Source organism: Hemitrygon akajei, chromosome 8 (genome assembly GCF_048418815.1).
Source record: "Hemitrygon akajei chromosome 8, sHemAka1.3, whole genome shotgun sequence".
In the NCBI taxonomy this organism is placed as follows: domain Eukaryota; kingdom Metazoa; phylum Chordata; class Chondrichthyes; order Myliobatiformes; family Dasyatidae; genus Hemitrygon; species Hemitrygon akajei.
In genome coordinates this window covers 118,021,610-118,041,640 of record NC_133131.1, presented here as the reverse complement: position 1 = coordinate 118,041,640, position 20,031 = coordinate 118,021,610, and the positions used below count along the sequence as shown (strand labels likewise).

The 20,031-nt window shown below is 42.0% G+C and overlaps 1 protein-coding gene across 4 annotated transcripts in view; it reads right to left on the bottom strand.

Annotated features, from left to right (window-relative positions):
- The window catches only part of kat2b (K(lysine) acetyltransferase 2B), an 80,737-nt gene that overhangs the window by 54,691 nt on the left and 6,015 nt on the right, over positions 1-20,031 (bottom strand). The gene's annotated exons all lie outside the window — the stretch shown is intronic.

Below are 20,031 nucleotides of genomic sequence, written 5' to 3'. Positions count from 1 at the left end.
GTAGTCAAAATAGACTAGACACACAGATAAAATTTAGATCCAAAACATGGGGAATTGACTTTTATTCCACTACCACCCTGATATTAGCTGTCAGAAAAGCAGCAAAGTAACATAAACTTTGTCCCGGAGGAAACCAAGCTTAGTAAGTGAATAGGAATCAATTAGGCTTTACTGAGGTCTAAGCTTTTCTGGCTACAAACTGGATTTTAATAAGAGTGAATTATTTCCATTAAATATGCAAGTTTCAATCTATAAACACTTACCATTTAAAGTTGTTACAGATAATTTTACTTATTTGGGTATTAAAATTACCAAGAAACATAAGGATTTATTTAAAGTTAACTTCTTACCTTTAATTGACCAAATCAAGCAACTTATTACCAGATGGTCCCCATTATCTTTGTCATTGATTGGTCAATTAATGCTATCAAGATGATAGTTTTACCCAAGTTTTTATATCTATTTCGAGCATTACCAATTTTTATTCCTAAATCCTTTTTTGATATTATTGACTCCAAAATATCCTCATATGTGTGGCAGAATAAAAGTCCTAGATTAAATAAAAAAAATATTTACAGAAGCCTAAGAAGGAAGGTGGTTTGGCTTTGCCAAACCTAAGATTTTACTATTGGGCAGTTAACATTCGATACTTAATATTTTGGACACAAGAATCGGTCATAGTACCTTGCCCACAATGGGTAAATTTGGAGTGTAAATCTGTACAAGACTTTTCATTGTTTTCTATTTTAGGATCTTTGCTTCCTTTTGCTTTATCTAAATTAAATAAACAAATAACTAATCCTATAGTTAAACATACATTACGAATGTGGCTTCAATTTCGTAAATTCTTTGGCTTGAATAAGTTTATCTTATCAAGCCCTATTATATCTAACTTTTTTTTCCAGCCCTCTTTTATGGACCAAGCCTTTGTGTTATGGAAAACAAAAGGTATAACATGTTTTCGTGATCTATTTTTAGATAACAGTTTTATGTCCTTCGAACAGCTGTCCAATAAATATAATTTGCCTAAAACTCATTTTTTTAGATACTTGAAAGTTAGAAATTTCTTGAATAATATGTTACAGTCTTTTCCGAAATTATGTCCAATGGATATTACGGAAAAAATCCTAGCTCTGAATCCTTGTCAGAAGGGTTTAGTAGCCATCATTTATAATATGATCATGAAAATACAGTCAGGAATATCAGATAAAATTAAGAAGGAATGGGAAAAAGAACTTCACTGTCTTTTACCCACAGAGCAGTGGGAGAAAATCTTACAATTAGTTAATTCTTCTTCCATTTGTGCTAAACATGCCCTAATACAATTTAAGGTTGTACATAGGGCTCATCTGTCCAAGGACAAACTCGCTCGACTTTATTCTTATGTTAATCCAACCTGTGACAGATGTCATTCTGAAGTTGCTTCATTGACCCACATATTTTAGCCTTGCCCCTGTTTGCAAAATTATTGGAAAGGTATTTTTGGTATTATTTCAACAGTTCTGAATATCAAATTGCAACCGCATCCTATTACTGCAATTTTCGGTTTACCAGTGGTGGATAACAGTTGTTTATCCCCCTCAGCCCGGCGGATGATTGCATTTGTCACATTAATGGCTAGAAGATCTATCCTATTGAACTGGAAAGAAATTAATCCTCCAACTATATTTCAGTGGTTTTCTCAAACTATTTCTTGTTTGAGTTTAGAAAAAATTAGAAGTGTTGTCTTTGACCCTTCAGTTAAATTTGAAGAAACTTGGAGACCATTTATTCAACATTTTCATATGAGCTAAACTGACTTTTCCTAAACCTTATTATCATCATTTTTAACTATTTGGATAGAGGTGTGGAGTTATTGACACTACTGTGTATATTTGATATAATGCAATGGCCCATGTTGGTTAGGTTTTTTTCTTGCTTTTTTTTTGGGGGGGGGGTTCTTATTTTTTCCATTTTTTGTAACCACTATAGTATATATGGATTATCATCTATTTGTATTTATACTTTAACCTATTAATTATGTACTCTCAAGCTCTTTGTACTCAATGTTTCATTTATGTTTGTTTAAAATCAACAAAAAGATTTAAAAAGAAAAAGGTCTAAAATTCTTACAGGTAGTGTTAGAACAATATTTGGCTTTAGTACATTTACATTTAGCAAATGACTTTGGCTACCGGTCTTCACGTCTGAATATGTATTGTGGATTTAATTTGGAGTGTAGCTCTGAACGATGGATCCCTATAAGCTGCAAAACCCAGACCAGACAAGGCTGACTGCATGTCTGTGGTGTGGGTACAAAATTGGAAGGTGTGAATTTGAGTGTTGTTTCAAAGAAAGCATTGACCATACATTGTAAATATGGAATTATCCTTTGATATTGAGCACATAAAATATCGAGCCCCACGTTGGGCCAGTGGACCTTTCAACTGAAAGCATCTCCATACGATGCCTGCTGTAACTTGTTTTGTTGATTAACAAGGCTGCTTCATAACTACCAGTACTTTTCTCCAGTGACTTCATTCACGTAACAACATTTGGTGTCAGGAGTGGGATTACCTTCATGTGGGAAGGGGGAAGAGGCGAGATAAATAGGGAATGATAATGGCAGTGATTCAAAAAGCTGACGAGACAACCATGGATTATGCAGAACTTAAATATCAAGTGTAGGAGGAGAATTCAGGGTTGGATAATCCAGGGAGGGATGACTCAGTCTTCCTGAAAATGTTGAAGGAAGGCCTGAGCTCTGCCCACCAAGAAATTTTAGATCTAGGGATAGCACTGGGGTTAGCCTGCTCTGCAATAGTTTTGTGGGCCAGTGAGATAGACCCAAGACGTGCAAGAGAAATCGTAAAGTGGCTTTAGTGGATGAAGCTGCTGTGATGTCCCAGAGGTTTGTTTTTTCTCTTTGTCAGCGGCCGGGGCATGAAGCAAAACTGCTGGAATAGACATGGGAGGGTAACGGAGTTGACACGCTACAGCTGTGGCCCATCAGGACATGGGTGGAGGCAGTATCCAAAAAAGAGGAACGTAAACAGCTGAAAGTACAGCAATCTCTCACCCCATCAGCGCACAGTCTGAACAATCTGACTGTTGATCAGATCATAGAGCTGGTGAAGATGGAGTCTAGGTCAGAAAAAGATGTGGCGGTGGCCCCCACTCCCAGCGCTGGTGACCCATGGACATACACGACAGCATTGTTAGGGGACTGGCAATGCGCTACACTGGTGGACACAGGGGCAGTGGTATCGATAACTGGCCTACCCTTGCCAACAATCAGACAGGCGATTCATAAAAAACAGTGAAGGCAGAAAGAAGCGAGTCGCAAATACTCGAAATCGGGGGAGTGCAGCTTCCAGTGTATTTCTGGACATGTCCAAATAATGAAGGCATTATTCTTGGAATAGACATCCTAAGGGAAGCAGGGGCTGTTATCAATTCAGGAAAGGGAAAAATAATATGTTTAATTCCAAGCCAATGAACACATACAACAGTACAGCTGCCCCGATCATTGGAGACTGGAGCCAGGATGCAGTCTATGGGTTACTCTCTCAGCAGTCCCCAGCAGTGTGGGGTAGACACAAGCAAGATTGCGGTCGAATAAAGATAAACACAGTTAAAATAGAGATGGTCCTGCAAAAACCCCATAAGCAGTACCCTATAAAACCTGATGCACTGAAAGCTGTTCAGGGTATAACAAAGGAACTAAAACACCAGGGGATACTCAGAGAGACGGTGGCAACTACTAACTCACCTATATTGCCAGAAGAGAAGCCTAGGGGATCACACCACCCTTAATAAGACTGCACTGAGATTACATCCCAATGTGCCGAGCCCTGACTTCAGAACATAATTTTTTCAATCTTGGATATTGCAAATGGATTTTGGGGCTCCCCTTAGCATCTGAGTCCCAAGATTGATTTGCCTTTTCCCTGGGTGAGCAGCAGTATACACAGACCAGACTCCCCCAGGGATTCAACAATAATCCAGCCATTTTTCATAAGGCCTTGCCACAGACTTTGGTAAAGCTCAATCTAACACCCTACTGGTCAACCGGCTTACAATATGCAGATGATCTACTAACTGCTTCGGAAGATGAAGCAGGTCGTTTGGGGCTATAGCCAGTGGTTTAGAGATGCTGCGAGACGAGGGGTTTAAAATCAGTCAATACAAGGCTCAGATAGGAAAACAAACCATACAGTAGCTAGGCTACATCATTTCCCAGGGGAGGAAGGACATGTCAGATGTCAGACGTTCGGCAATCAGCTTCATGCCCTGCCCAGTAAACATAAGGGGGGTGAGGAATGTAAATGTGTCTATTTCATTGCTGCCGTAATTTCATACCAGGGTTCTCCGCCTTGTGGCCCTGATACAGGCCTTGACTAAAGGAGGGAAGCATCCTCTGGAGGAAGCAAGATGGGGGCCAGAGGAGAAAAAGGCTTTTACAGGTATCAAGAAAGCCCTGGTCTCTGCAGCCACGCCAGCATTACCAGATGCAACTCTCCCCCTTCACCTATACTGCAGCGGTGAGGGAGGGCTCTAGTGGTGTAGGACCATGGACACACAAGAAGGCCAGAGGCATATTATTCAAAGAAATAGACACCACTGCAGTAAGACTTCCCCGCTGTATAGCAGCTTTAGATTGCGCCATTTGGGTAGTGTGAGTAAATGAACCAGCTGTAATGATGGGGCCATTGATACTACACACACCCCATACCACTGTAGAGTTCCTGAATACGGGGAGGCTGAGAGCAGTTACCAACAGCAGAATGGCAGGTATTCAGCATGGGCACCTAATAGAACAACGTCATTAAAGTGACAGCTCACCAGGAAGGGCAGAGTACGGAGCAGAAAGGAAATGAGTGGGCAGACATCAGTGCGAAGAGGACAGCAGAAGAACAAGAGGCATTTGAAATTGCAAGTATGCAGCAGAAACGACGGAAGCCAGTTTAGTAAAATTATATGAAGAGGTGGGGGCAGAAGAGAAGGAGAAGTGGAGGAGAACAGGAGCAAAGGAAGGAGCAGATGGGAGCTGGACACATGGGGAAGAGTTGTGGTGGCCCCACCATGTATTAGGCAGATACTACAGAAGCTTTATCATGGGGTGATGCATCAGGGAAGGCAGAGTGTGATCACAACCCTCTGGCAGGATTAGCAGTGGGCAGTGATGGGCAGGGATGTTGAGAAATGTTGTAACATTTGTGCCCAGCATAACCCCAGTAAAGCTACAGCTGGCAAACTAGCCATGGCTGAGGGGACCCTGGGAAATCATCCGGACGGACTTTTCAGTGCGCAGGGGAAAAGCTACTGTCTAGTAATTACGGACCACTTGACCCTGTGGGTAGAGGCTTTCCTAACACGGGACTGCATCACCATCTCAGCTGCACGGATTCTATTTCAGGAAATCCTCCCAAAGTGGAGAACCCCAGTTCAGGTGGACTCGGATCAGGGAGCACATTTCTGCTTTAAAGTTAGGTAAGATTTCCACAGGTCAAATGAAAAGTAAAATAAAGTTACCCTTTTCCAAATAACATGGTTGAACAAAATCATTTGATGTTAATACTGTACAAGAATATGACATTGATGAAAATAAATGATAAGGTGATAACAGAAGTGAAAATCCCTGAAACCTGAGGAGGCCAAGTCAGAGGATTAGATAGGCATTAAAATTATTTATAACTCCAATGTAATAAAGAGTACCTTTGGATTTATTATTTGTGCTTCCCCACCAAACACTGGTACTGCTAATTTTACTGGAGACCTTGGGCAATTGCTTACTGGAACACATACAAGTATAATTTTACATTAAAACTTATAGCAATTATCGCAAGGAGAAAACAAAGTGTTCTTCAGATGCTGATTCAGAGAGAGACTAGCATGATGTTATGATATGGTTCATGTAGTGTTTGAATTAATAAACTCCTCTATCCTGATCAAAAAAGCATAACAGCGCCCTTATTTCCTGAGGAGCATCAAGAAAGCTCACCTCTGTCCCAGGATACTGACGGACTTTTACACTGTACTGTTGAGAGCATACTCACCAACTGCATCTCAGAGTGGTATGGCAAAGCACTCCAGTGGATGGTGAAAACTGCCCAGCGGATTATCAGCACCCAATTGCTCACCATTGAGAACATCTACCATAAACGCTCCTGGGCAGGCGAAAAGCATTATCAAGGATGCATCTCACCCTAACCATGGACTTTTTACTCTCCTCCCATCCGGTAGGCGCTACAGGAGCCTCCACTCCCGCACCAGCAGGCACAGGAACAGCTTCTTCCCTGAGGCTGTCACCAGGCTGAACCTCACATCACAGCACTAAGCAGTATTCCACCCATATTGTACTGTCTCAGTACTTTTATATTTGTGTGCTGTAGCACTTACTTTTTATTTGCAGTTATTTTTGACTATTCTTTTGCAATTCTGGTTAGATGCTAATTGCATTTCATTGGTTTTGTATCTGTACTCGGCACAATGACAATAAAGTTGAATCTAATCTAATAAGTACAGCCAGCATAAACTTATTTCAAATTATTTCTTGTGCTATATAATTCAACCAATTCAGTCAAGAAACATCCATTGACAAATATACAGGACTTCACATATGATGCAAAACAGAGATAACCAGTGTGTGATTCAGTTTAATGACTTGATTAATTATAGTTTTCAGGTCACGTGCCTGGAATATTAACTGTATCTCTCTCCAGTCAGATATTCCCTGATTGACTGAGTATCTGCAATATTTTGCTTTTGAGATATAGTATTTCACTACCATTTTTCTTACATTTTACAACTTCTGTGTAGACACCCACGGTGTGGCAAAACTTTACAGAAAAAAATGCAGAACAACAGACGAACCATCAATATCCAGGCCACCTTCAAAAAGTTGATATCCATCACTAAGGGCCCCCTTACCCAGCACATGTCCGCTTCTCATTGTTACAAGTAAGAAGGTATAGGAGCCTGAAGACACACACTCAACATTTCAGAAACACCTCTTCCCCGCCGCTGTCAGATTTCTGAATTAGCAATGAATCTATGAACATTACCTCAATATTTTCGCTCTCTTTATGCACTACTGTTTAATATAATTTTATATATCCATATATATATATATATATATATGTTCAACTTAGGAATGTTGCGTCAATCAGAGTGGTGGGACTGGGAAAAGGCTCTAGAGAGTGCTGGGCAGAGAGAGATTTGTGATGGACAGTGGTCGGGTTCATGGTCTTTTTGGCGGGAGATACGGAGGGGGGGAAATCAGGAGGATGGCGTTAGGATTTGAACCCATCAGGAAGACTCTATTGCAAGGAGCACTTTGCGAGACAAAGGAGTCCAAGATGGGTAGTTCTACCAGTGATTGGTGATGAGAATTCAGCACGATGAGTAATGGTCACACTCAGCTTTTGGACGATATGAGCTCCAAGGGTGAAGTGCATATTTAGACTGGTCTGTGCCCTTTATTTTTTTCCTTCCTTCTCTCCCTTAATAACTGTTCGATAAAGCGGAAATTGTTAAATATACTCTCTTTATAATTTTATGCTGGTATACAATTTATCTTTACTTGGCAAACAGTAATTCTACATAGGCCGTACTTACACAGCATTCACACAAATCAAGGTTCCTCTAATCGGAACTTCCCAACCTTCCCGTTTGCTTGAACCCGAAATCATACCAATACATTGTTATAAAGGTGGCCATATCACCGCAGAGTCACATGGCTGTTGGCAGAGTTAGGTAGTGAACCCCAGTGGGAGGTTTACATTTGTGGTTTTAGGAGTCACATAATTAGTTAAGTGGAGATCACTGTCTGCAGTCAAGGTGTTTCAATTGACTGTAGTAAAAATACACCTGTATCTGGAAAGTCCAACTGCTGGCAAGTCAGTATTCTGGCAAAAACTAACTCACATTCAACTGCTTCTCCCACCATTTTCTGTGCGCCATGAGGAGGTACCAGTCGCTTCCATAACTCCAGGATTCTCTCTCTGCAGCCTGTAATGGACCTATATGCTCCTAATCCTCCGCTGGATCCACTCTTTCAGATGCCAGTTCTTTGACTTTATCATGCCCTGCACAGATTGGAAGATCGGCCGCCTACAGACCACAGAGCCTGCTGTCTCCAAAGCCAGCAGACCTGGCTGTCTTCCAGACCGTGACCCCTGCTGCTTCCTCAACAGCTCTAACAATCCAGAGCAGATTCAAAATCCAGACTCCACTGCCATCAATGCAAGTTCCAACGACCTCAGACACCTCCAAAGTACTGACTGCACAACCTCCAACTCCGTCTCCAGCCTTGACCTCCAGGCCGGGTCTTCAGGCGCTGCTGCTGGAATCCTCCTCCTCCCTTCCCCCGACTGCCACTCCACAATCCCATCTCTCTCAGGTCCCACCGCCAGCTCTTGGGCCCTCGGGTTCTCCATCTTCCTCTCACCCCACCATCACTGAACACCCCAAACCTCTCTCCCCTCAGACACTACCGACCCCTTACCCCCTCCGAGCCCAGCTCTCTATTCCATGCCAGGTTTTCACTATTCCCTCCGACCTTCCCCTCTTTGAGGCAGAATGTTCTGTCCTCAGGAAGGGCCTCACCTTTATCCTCCTGAGCTCATACCTCATTGAGCTCCATGCCCACCACGACACTGAGCTCTTCTTCCGTCACCTCGGTAACTTCTTTGGCAAGGACACCCCACCACCCCTCCTCCTCTTCCTGGACACCCCGGCCTGGTCTTCTGCCTGCTCTGGACCTTTTAATTGCCAACTGCTGACGCGACATTGACCATTTAGTCTTCAACACTCCTCTCTCCTATTCCAACCTCACTCCTTCTGAACGGTCGGCTCTCCATTCCCTCCACACTAATCCTAACCTCACTATCAAACCCTCAGATAAGTGAGGTGCTGCAGTAATCTGGCGTACTGACCTCTACCTTGCTAAGGCCCAGCGACAACTGTCAGACACTCCTCTTTCTTATCCCTCGAATGGGACCCCACTAAGGAACACCAAGCCATTGTCTCCAACACCATCACCAACCTTATTGACTTTGGGGATCTCCCATTCACTGCCACCAACCTCAGTTCCCTCACTCTGCACCTCCCATTTCTAACTCCTACCCAAAATCCACAAACCTGCTTGTCCAGATAGACCCATTGTTTCAGCTTGTTCCTGCCCCACTGAACCCATATCGGCACACCTCGACTCCATTTTATCGACCCTCGTTCAGTCCCTTCCTACCTATATCTGTGACACCTCACACGCTCTTGATCTTTTCAAGGATTTCTAGTTCCCTGGTCGTGAGCATCTTATTCTTACTGTTGATGCCCAGCCCCTATACACCTCCATCACACAGCAGGATGGCCTCAAAGCTCTCCGTGGGTTTTTTTCTGGACACCAGACCTAATTCCATTTTCCATTCCCATTCCGATATGACCATCCATGGCCTCCTCCACTGTTGTGAAAAAACCACACGTAGGTTATAGGAACACCTTATTTTCTGTTTGGGTAGCCTTCAACCTGATGGCATGGACATCAATTTCTCAAACTTCCATTAATGCCCCCCGCCCCTCCCTCCTTCACCATTTCCCATCCCTTTTCTCTCTCTCACCTTATCTTCTTGCCTACTATTGTCTCCCTCTGGTGTTCCTCCCCCTTCTTCTTTCTCCCATGGCCTTTTGTCTCTTTCATCAATCAACTTCCCAACTCCTGACTTCATTCTTCCCCCTCCAGGTTTCACCCGTCACCTGGTGTTTCACTCCAGTCCTGCTGAAAGGCTTCGGCCCAAAACATCATTTGCACTTTTTTCCATAGAAGCTGCCTGGCCTGCTGGGTTCCTCCAGCAATTTGTGTGTGCTGCCACGAAGACAAAAGAACGTTCCAAGCAACTCCACGAAAAGGTTATTGAAAAGCACAAGTGAGGGGATGGATACAAGAAAATGTCAAGTTCCTGAATATACTTTGGAGTACAGTTAAGTCAATCATGAAGAAATGGAAAGAATATGGCACAGCTGAAAATCTGCTTAGAGCAGGCTGCCCTCAAAAGCTGAGAAACCATGCAAGAAGGGGACTAGTGAGCGAGGCCTCCCAGAGACCTTTGACAATTCTGGAGGAGCTACAAGCTTCAGTGGCTGAGATGGGAAGAGACTGCGCATACAGCAGCTGTTGCCCAGGAGCTTCACCAGTCGCAGCTTTATGGGAGGGTGAAAGCCACTGTTGAAAAAAAAACTCACATGAAATCTCGGCTAGAGTTATGTGACTCTGAAGGAGTCAGAAGGAGGTTCAATGGTCTCATGAAACCAAAATGAGCTTTTTGGCTGTTAGACAAAACACTACGTTTGCCATGAACCAAACACTGCACGTCGTCAAAAACGCACCATTCTTACCGTGAAGAATGCTGCATGCTGTGGGGATGCTTCACTGCAGCAGGACCTGGAAGGCTTGTGAAGGCAGAGGGTAAAATAAATGCAGCAAAATACAGGGAAATCCTGGAGGGAAACCTTATGCTGTCTGCAAGAGATCTGTGGCTTGGGAGAAGATTTGCTTTCCAGCAAGACAATGGACCCAAGCATGAAGCCAAAGCTACACAGGAATGACTTAAAAACAACAAAGTTAATGCCCTGGAGTGGCCAAGTCAGAACCCGGACCTCAATCCAATTGATTCATGGCTGGACCTGAAAAGGGCTGTTCATCCATGATCCTTATGCAATCTGACAGCTTGAGCAGATTTGTAAAGAAGAATGAGGAAAAATTGCAGCGTCCAAATGTGCAAAGCTGGTAGAGACCGATCCACACAGACGCAAGGCTGTAATTGCTGCCAAAGGTGCATCTACTGAATACTGACTTGAAGGGAGTGAGTAGTTATGCAATCAAATATTTTGTGTTTAATAATTGTAGTAAATTTAGACCAATTTGTAGAAATTTGTTTTCATTTTGACACTAAAATCTTTTTCTGTTGATCAGCGTCAAAATAGACAAATTAAATCCACCGTGATTCACTGTTGTAAAACAATAAAACATGGAAACTTCCAAGGTGGAGTGAATGCTTTTTATAGCACTGTATACTTGGTATTGTAATTTATAATTTTATATTGTTCTGTATTGCCATGCACTGCTGCCATAAAACAAATTTCATGACATATGCCAGTGATATTAAACCTCGTTCTGATTCTGATTCTGGAAGATTAGACACACACAGTGTAAACATGTAATTTGCAAGAAGAAAATACAATTTTTTAAAAAATCATAATGTTCAAGTTTATACAAAAACAGACAATGCCTGTCAGCACTGAAAGTAGTACAGTCACATTTGTGGAGAAAAATGGGTGGAATTTGTTAAAATCATTACCAAATCCCAATGGATGTAATGTATCCAGACAAAAGCCATGCTTAAGAAAGAGCACATCTTCTTTCATCCAGGTATGTTAAAACCTTTGGGGATTCATATTAAATTTAATTGCAGGTAACTCCCTTTTATTTCTTCTCACTCTGCAGATGCGGCTTTCAGGCCAATTTGTTTTTTTTTTTAAGTTTTTGTCTCCAACTGCCGGCATATAGAACAGTGATTCCCAGTGGGGGCAGTTATGTGTCCTAAGGGGACGTTAGGTGAAACATAAGTTGTCGGGGGTGTTCAAGATTCTTTGGGGGGGGCGGTAAGTGGCACCCTACCTTGAGACACAAGGCCTGACCAACTGTTAGTAGAACAGGCACCTCCAAAAAAAAAAGGGTGAGGGACTGGAACACAGGAAGAACCACAGTTCTGCAGGCGGTGAGCATTCATCGTTGCAATGCGTCTGAAACTCAGTAATTTCATCCAACCTTACCAACCAGACACTGAAGCTGGATAAATTAGCAACCAGGGTGCCCAGCAGTTCCTCTTGACTTGCAGCACGGAACAAGCTTATGCAATTTAGCAGTTGGCAAGTCAAATACACTCTCTCAACTTTCTCTACAGATCTACAGAAAACAGGTCGCGCAATGATACAGCGCTGGCCAAAACCAAATGGTGAAATAGAGCCAATCAGTGAACGTCCTGACTGCCAGAATTCCTCTTGAGGCGTTCAAAGCGACCTCAACTTCATATGTGCGGTCGAGAACCATCTTTGGGGATTATGAGAGCTTTTGTGATTGGTCAATCGCTCTAACTGGAATAGCATAAAGGTAGCTTGCCGAGCACCAGCCCTATCCCAACTAACATTCAGGTTCCAATCTGAATCCTTGTCAGCGTAATTTTCATCTTGCCGTTCCTTTGTGTGCTGTTGCTATTGTTCCATCCATTTCAACTCGCTGCCATCGTCACCATCCAATAGGCTTCCCAGTTTGTGTTCGTTTTTAATTTTAATTTTATGATGGATAAATATGTACAGCACGATCGCTATTCATCTGAAGGTGGAGAAGTCTTGAATTCTAATCCTGTTAAGAAACAGAAACTACAGAAAGTGTGTTAATACAATGATACATACCTGGAGTATGGCTTTATTCCGTTCCTGTCAGATCAGCGACTCGTGTTTTATTTGTAATACTTTGCTGCCTAATGAAGCTATGAAACCATCAAGATTGCAGGAACATTTCCATAAACGACACCCTGAAAAGGCTACTTATGGTATTATTCAGTTCTAGAAGATGAAAGAAGCATTTGAAAAGCGTTGCACACTCAAGTCATATGCCAAGAAAGCCAAAAATGGCCTTGATAGTGGTCTCATTACTTCTTATAACATTACTAAAATGATATTGAAGTGTGAAAAGTCTCATACATTTGGTGAAAGATTAATAATGCCTGCTGGATCAGAAGTGCTCACCACTGTTCTCAAAATGGATACCAGTATTTTAAAAGCAATTCCTCTAAATAATAACTCTGTAGCTCATCATATTGATGAAATAAATGAAGACATTGAGGATCATTCATACACAGTCACAAAACACAAAATTTGGGATACAACTAGATGTGTCAACTGTGTGAGACAATTTCTTTAGTAAAAAGTTAAAAACAAATATCAATGGAGAATCAATCCATGGCGAACTCAAAATGTATATTAAGGATAAAAGTATTCTGATTAGGACCATGTTTTTTTGTGCAACAGATGGAGCACCATATATGACAGGTCACCATGCTAGCTTAGTGGCATTTATGAAAAAATGTCTGTTTGCAATCCATCATGTAATTCATCATCAACTTCTCGCAACCAAAAACCTCAGCCAGTGACCATTTTCAAGCATGACACTTGTAATATCTGCTATCAACAAAATTAAAGCTCATCAATTAAATAGTACAACATTTTGCCAGTTACGCCAAGATAATGATAAAGAGTTTCGAATGCTTGCTTCTTCACACTGAAGTGTGTTGACTGTCAAAAGGCTGATGCTTAAAACATTTCTTTGATCTTTTTGACACTGTGGTTGAATTTTTGCTTGAAGTCGACAAGAGCTTGAGAAACAAGATTGAACTTCTACATGGAGACGAGGCAAGCCGAGATAATCTTTATGACAAAATAAACCTTCTAAATATGAAACTGCAGGGTGAGAATTTCAATTTAATCCAGGCAAAAAGTGCAGTGTGCACGTTTATCGGAAAATTGGAAACATATAAGCCACACATTGGGAGAAGAATGTTAGCACGGTTTCCCTGCATGGAAAGTATGGAACCCTCTTTCACAGATGGTAATTTGCAAAAGTACTGCTTACACCTGCACCCACTGAAGAAGGGTTTTCAGAATTGATTCAAGGATTTGAACAATCTGGAAATTCTGGACTGGGTAAATAACTCATTTCTTTGCAAGGTGGAAGAACAAGAGGAGAGCTTGCAAAAAGAAATCATCGAAATTCAGAATGATGAAGAGCATGTCGGCTTTTCTGGTACGTGGCTATACCGTCAAAGTTTCCTGGGTCTTTGGAGAAGAGCCAAACTGCCCTTCATTGCACTTCCATCCTCTTACCTTGTTGAAAGAGGCTTCTGTGCAGTGAACCAGTGAATCACAAAAATTAGAAACCGCTCGGACATTGTTACACGCGGGGACTTAAGGCTTTTGCTGTCACAAATTGAACCAGATATTTCAACTCTTGATAAAAACCATCAAGCTCAAGGGTCACATTGATATCGAAGTGGCTGTACAGTGTACAGGTACTATGTAAGCAAAGTTTAAAGACAAATAAAAATTTAAAGCAGAATCATTTTTCTCCTGTTAGCATATGGTAGACATGTTTTTACACAATGGGGGCGCTGGAAAATATACACGTACAAACAAGCTGGAGGAACTCAGCATCCGTTGAAACGAACAGTCAACGTTTCAGGCCGAGACCCTTCGTCAGGACTGAAGGAGGAGGGGGCAGGGGCCCTATAAAGGTGGGCGGAGGGTGGAAGGTGCCAGGTGAAAACCAATCAGAGGAAAGAACAAGGGGTGGGGGAGGGGAAGCAGGGAGGGGATAGGAAGGAAAGGTGAAGAAGGAATGTAAGGGGAAAAGCACTATGGGTAGTAAAAGAAGACAGAATCATGAGAGAGGTGATAGGCAGCTGGAGGAGGAGACAGAGTGAAAGTGGGATGGGGGAAGGGAGAGGGAGGGAGTTACCGGAAGTTGGAGAATTCGATGTTCATGCCAAGGGGCTGGAGACTACCCAGATGGTATATAAAGTGTTGCTCCTCCAATCTGAGTTTGGCCTCATCATGGCAGTAGACGAGGCCATGTATGGACATATCCGAATGTGAATGTGAAGCAGAGAAGAAGTGGGTGGCAACCGGGAGATCTTGTCTGTTGTGGCAGAAGGTGCTCGACAAAGCGTTCCCCCAATCTGCGTCGGGTCTCGCCGATGTAGAGGAGGCCACACTGGTAGCACCGGATGCAATAGATGACCCCAACAGACTCACAAGTGAAGTGTTGCCTCACCTGGAAGGACTGTTTGGGGCCCTGAATGGTGGTAAGAGAGGAGGTGTAGGGAGGGACAGGTGTAGCACTTACGTTTGCAAGGATAAGTGCCAGGTGGGAGATCTGTGGGGAGGGACATGTGGACCAGGCAGTCGTGGAGGGAACGATCCCTGTGAAAAGCGGAGAGGGGTAGAGAGGCAAAGATGTGCTTAGTGGTGGGGTCCTGTTGAAGGTGGCGGAAATTGCGGAGGATAATATGCTGGATCCAGAGGCTGGTGGGGTGGTAGGTGAGGACAAGGGGAACACGGTCCCTGTTGTGGTGACAGGAGGATGGGGTAAGGCCGAAGTGTGGGAAATGGAGGAGATGCAGGTGAGGACACCATTGATGACAGCAGAAGGGAAACCACGATTCTTAAAGAAAACGGATATTTGAGATGTACTGGAATGGAAAGCCTTATCCTGGGAGCAGATGCGGCAGAGACGGAGGAACTGGAAATAAGGAATAGCATTTTTACATTTGGCAGGGTGGGAAGAGGTATAGTTGAGGTAGTTATGAGAGTTACGGAAAATATACTGTGCCTAAGAAGGGCATTGGCAAGTATGAAGATGCTTTATGGGGGCATTAGCAAGTATGAAAGCACTTTAGGGGGGCTTTGGGCTAAAAAAAAGTTGGAGAACACTGGTTCAGAGTTATTATCCCCTTGACAATTTTGGTCTGCACCCTATCCCTTATTTTCTTTCCATTTTCGGCTCACCATCACTCAAATCCGCCTGTTTTCTCATTTTACCAGTTCTGATGAAGGCACGGCCTTTAGTTTCTCTACCCTCTAAGGCTGCACGTTCTTCTGAGTGCTTGTGTTTTCTTGTTTCAGATTATCAACAACTGTTGTATTTTGCTCCAACTGCACAAAATGTGCATTTACAGTGGCATGCAAAAGTTTGGGCACCCCTGGTCAAAATTTCTGTTACTGTGAATAGTTAAGTGAGTAGAAGATGAACTGATCTCCAAAAGTCATAAAGTTAAAGATAGAACATTCTTTTCAACATTTTAAGCAAGATTAGTGTACTATTTTTGTTTTGTACAATTTTAGAGTGAAAAAAGGAAAGGAGCACCATGCAAAAGTTTGGGCACCCCAAGAGGTTTGAGCTCTCAGATAACTTTTATCAAGGTCTCAGACCTTAATTAGCTTGTTAGGGCTATGGCTTGTTCACAGTCATCGTTAGGAAAGGCCAGGTAATGCAAATTTCAAAGCTTTATAAATACCCTGACTCCTCAAACCTTGTCCCAACAATCAGCAGCCATGGGCTCCTCTAAGCAGCTGCCTAGCATCTGAAAATTAAAATAAATGATTCCCACAAAGCAAGAGAAGGCTACAGGAAGACAGCAAAGTGTTTCAGGTAGCCGTTTCCTCAGTTCGTAATGTAATTAAGAAATGGCAGTTAACAGGAAAGGTGGAGGTCAAGTTGAAGTCTGGAAGACCAAGAAAACTTTCCAAGAGAACGGCTCATAGGATTGCTGAAAAGGCAAATCAAAATCCCCGTTTGACTGCAAAAGACCTTCAGGAAGATTTAGCAGACTCTGGAGTGGTGGTGCACTGTTCTACTGTGCACCGACACCTGCACTAATATGACCTTCATGGAAGAGTCATCAGAAGAAAACATTTCTTGTGTCCTCACCACAAAATTCAGCATCAGAAGTTTGCAAAGGAACATCTAAACAAGCCAGATGCATTTTGGAAACAAGTTCTGTGGACTGATAAAGTTAAAATAGAACTTCTTGGCCACAGTGAGCAAAGGTATGTTTGGAGAAAAAAGGGTGCAGAATTTCATGAAAAGAACACTGGGACCTCTCAAGATAGCACTTATGGGGTATGGCTGCTTTAGGCTTTGCTCCAATCCTTTTACTTTTCTTCTACCTACAATCACCCCCTAACTGACCTATTTACACCTATTCTAAAGGGGTTGATATTTATGAATTGTTTTTTGACTGTTTGAATTATGTTTCAACTCGGCAAAATGTCTAAACCACGAGAAACTAAGGAATCAAAACTGACGAAAGAACCATTAACCTTGGAAGCAATTGCGAAACTTATGGATGAGAGACTTGAGAGACTGGAGAATAAACTCACCCCAAAGCTTTCTATGCTCGATGAAACTTTAAAGACAGTTGACGCAAAATTTCAATCACTCACATCGGATATGCAACAACAACAAGCAAGAATTTTAGTTCTTGAAGATGCCGCTCGCCAGAGAGATCGTAGAATTGAAACTTTGGAACAAAAGCTATCTTCGACTTCTCAACTGTTGGAACGTTATAAATCCAAACTTATTGATCTTGAAAATCGGTCTCGAAGACAGAACCTCCGGATAATCGGGCTTCCGGAAATTTTTGAGAAGGGTGATCTGGTTGTATTTTTCTCTAAATTTTTAATGGATGTCTTCGGCTCAGATGTTCTGGATACCCCTCCAATAATCGACCGCGCACATCGCATCTCTCGCTTTCAACCAGTTCCAGCTGGGAAACCACGACCAGTGATTCTCTGACTTCACTATCCTCGTATTACAGATCGCCTGATTCGAGCTGCCCGGCAAAAGGGTATGATCAGCTTTCAAGATATCAAATTTCGTATCCTGGAAGACTACAGTCCCGAAGTTTTGAGGGAAAGAATGGCTTTTAAACCGGTTATGTCGGAAATCCATCGGAAAGGTTATAAACAAGTGTTGTTATTTCCAGCACAACTGAGAGTTACTCTTCCCAATGAGACTCATCGGTTGTTCAAATCTCCAGCGGATGCCCAAAGATTTCTTGAAGAATAGCACCTTTTCACTATGAGTTGACTAACGTATTGTATTTTTACTATCCGTATTGGCTTTTTCCTTTAAGCTAATAATTAGTCTATAGATTCGGACCTTTCATAATTTGATGATCTTTATGTGATGGCTGATAGTGTATTTTTACATGCTTAAGTAAAGGTCTGTTTTTGGTTTATTTCGAGTTCTTTTTTTAAACTATTATTCTGTCAGTTTTGTAAGCAACTAATTAGGTGTTTTTAAGTTTATATACATTTTTGTCTTATATCTTTTATGCTTAAATATTAAGTTTTTTTAAAAACTTTTTTTCCAAGATGTCGTTTCTTCTTCCCATAAGACCTTAGTGCTTGGATACGTCACACCCGTTCTGAACAAGACTGATGACCTTCTTTTAAAATATTAGTATAATGTTATCCACCTCTGGGTTTTAATGATTTAGTATTTTTCTTTTTTTAAATTTTTTTATATAATACTAATTTCATAGTTTAATCCTTGTTATACTAACCCTTTATTCTTTTTTGAATATGGGTGGTTTGTGTCTGTTTTCTTACTTTTTCTTTTGAGTTGCCGTCTTGAGAGATGGGGGTAAAATTAGTATTAGTTTGCCTGCTTGCCTCTTTCTGGCTTTTTCTTGGGTTTCCGGGGGTGGGGGGAGGGGGATTCTTTTTTGCTTTTGCTTTTTGCTTAGTTTTCACTTCATGGGCTGACTCGAAACTACCAAAATGGCTGGAGTGTCCTAACTTCCGGTTCCTCTTTGAACCTGTTCTCCTCTTCCGGATTCATGAGTTTGTCTTCTTTTTAACCTTGTGCGTTAACTACGATAAATATTGGCAATATGGATAAGATTATTAACTTTGTTTCTTGGAATACAAACGGTTTAAATCATCCGAATAAACGGAAAAAAATATTTAAAGTATTCCACAGAATGAATGCTAATATTATCTTTGCACAAGAGACTCATGTGAAGAAGGAGGATAGTCAACTTTTTTTAGGTTTTGGAAAGGACAACAGTATCATTCACAGTATGTGCCATCTCCAAAGGGATCTTACCACTAAGCACATCTATATCTCACAGTTTCCGCTTTCAATAGGTCTCTATATGACTCCCTTGTCAACTTGTCCCTCTCTACTGATCTCCCTCTCAGTATTTACCACTGTAAGCATGACAAATGCTATACCTACTCTACACCTCCTCCCTCACAATCATTCAGGGCCCTAAACTGTCCTTCCAGGTGAGGCAACACTTCACCTGCGAGTCTGTTGGGTTTATCTGCTGAATACAATGCAGCCACCTCCCCATCAGCAAGATCCAATGCAAATTGGGGTACTGCTTTGTCAAGCGCCTTCGCTCTAACCACCGCAAAAGGAGACCCTTCCGTTGGTTACCCATTTCAAATCAATTTCCCATTCCAATTTGACATACATGTCTACAGCTTCCTCTACTGGCATGATGAGGCCAAACTCGGGTTGGAAGTGCAAAAAGTCATATTCCATCTGGGTAGCCTCAAACCAGATGGAATGAGCATCAATTTCTCTAACTTTCAGTAATTTCTCCTCTAACCCTCTTCTCTTTTTCCAATCATCATTCTGGTTACCCTCTCCTTCCTTCTCCTCTTCTCACCTACACATCAACACTCCTCCTTCGTCCCTTTTTTTTCCATGATCCACTGTCCTCTCCTATTGGATTCCTTCTTCGTCAGCCCTTTACCCCTTTATCCCCCTCACCCAGCCTTCCACTTTGGTTTCACTTCCTCTCCTCCCAACTTCTTATTCAGACTTCTTCCTCCTTGCTGAAGGTCCCGGTCTGAAACATTGACCATTTGTTTCCCTCCACAGATACGGCCTAACTTGCTGCATTCCTCCTGCATTTTGTGCTTCATATTTTCACATTTTTTCTGTATTCTTACCCTGTAATGGTCCGCATCTCTTAAGTTCTGTTTCGTGCTTCCTCTAACTACTCCCATTATACCAATGACCGGCTGACTTACCTCCATAAGAATCCTGACCTCATCCTATCAAAAATATTCCCTTTGTCCTTTCCGTCTCCAGAACTAGAACCAAACATGTTTTCTCTCTTTCTCAGTCCTGATGAATGTTTTTGGTATGAAACATTTTCTTTGCCACAGATGTAGTCTGACCTGCTGGGCATTTTTTTGGTTATTTCAGATTTCCAGCATGTAGTTTTTCTTTTACTTTAACTTATTCTTTTTTTCAATGATATTCTAGCAATTATTAATCACTGATGACTAAATGCACAAGATAAAATTGTGTTTAAACACTTACAACTTCTAATTAAGCTAATTTATTCACAGAAAGTGGATGCCATTGTCTTGCCCAGAATTTATTGTGCTTCTCTAACTGTCCCCTTCACAGAT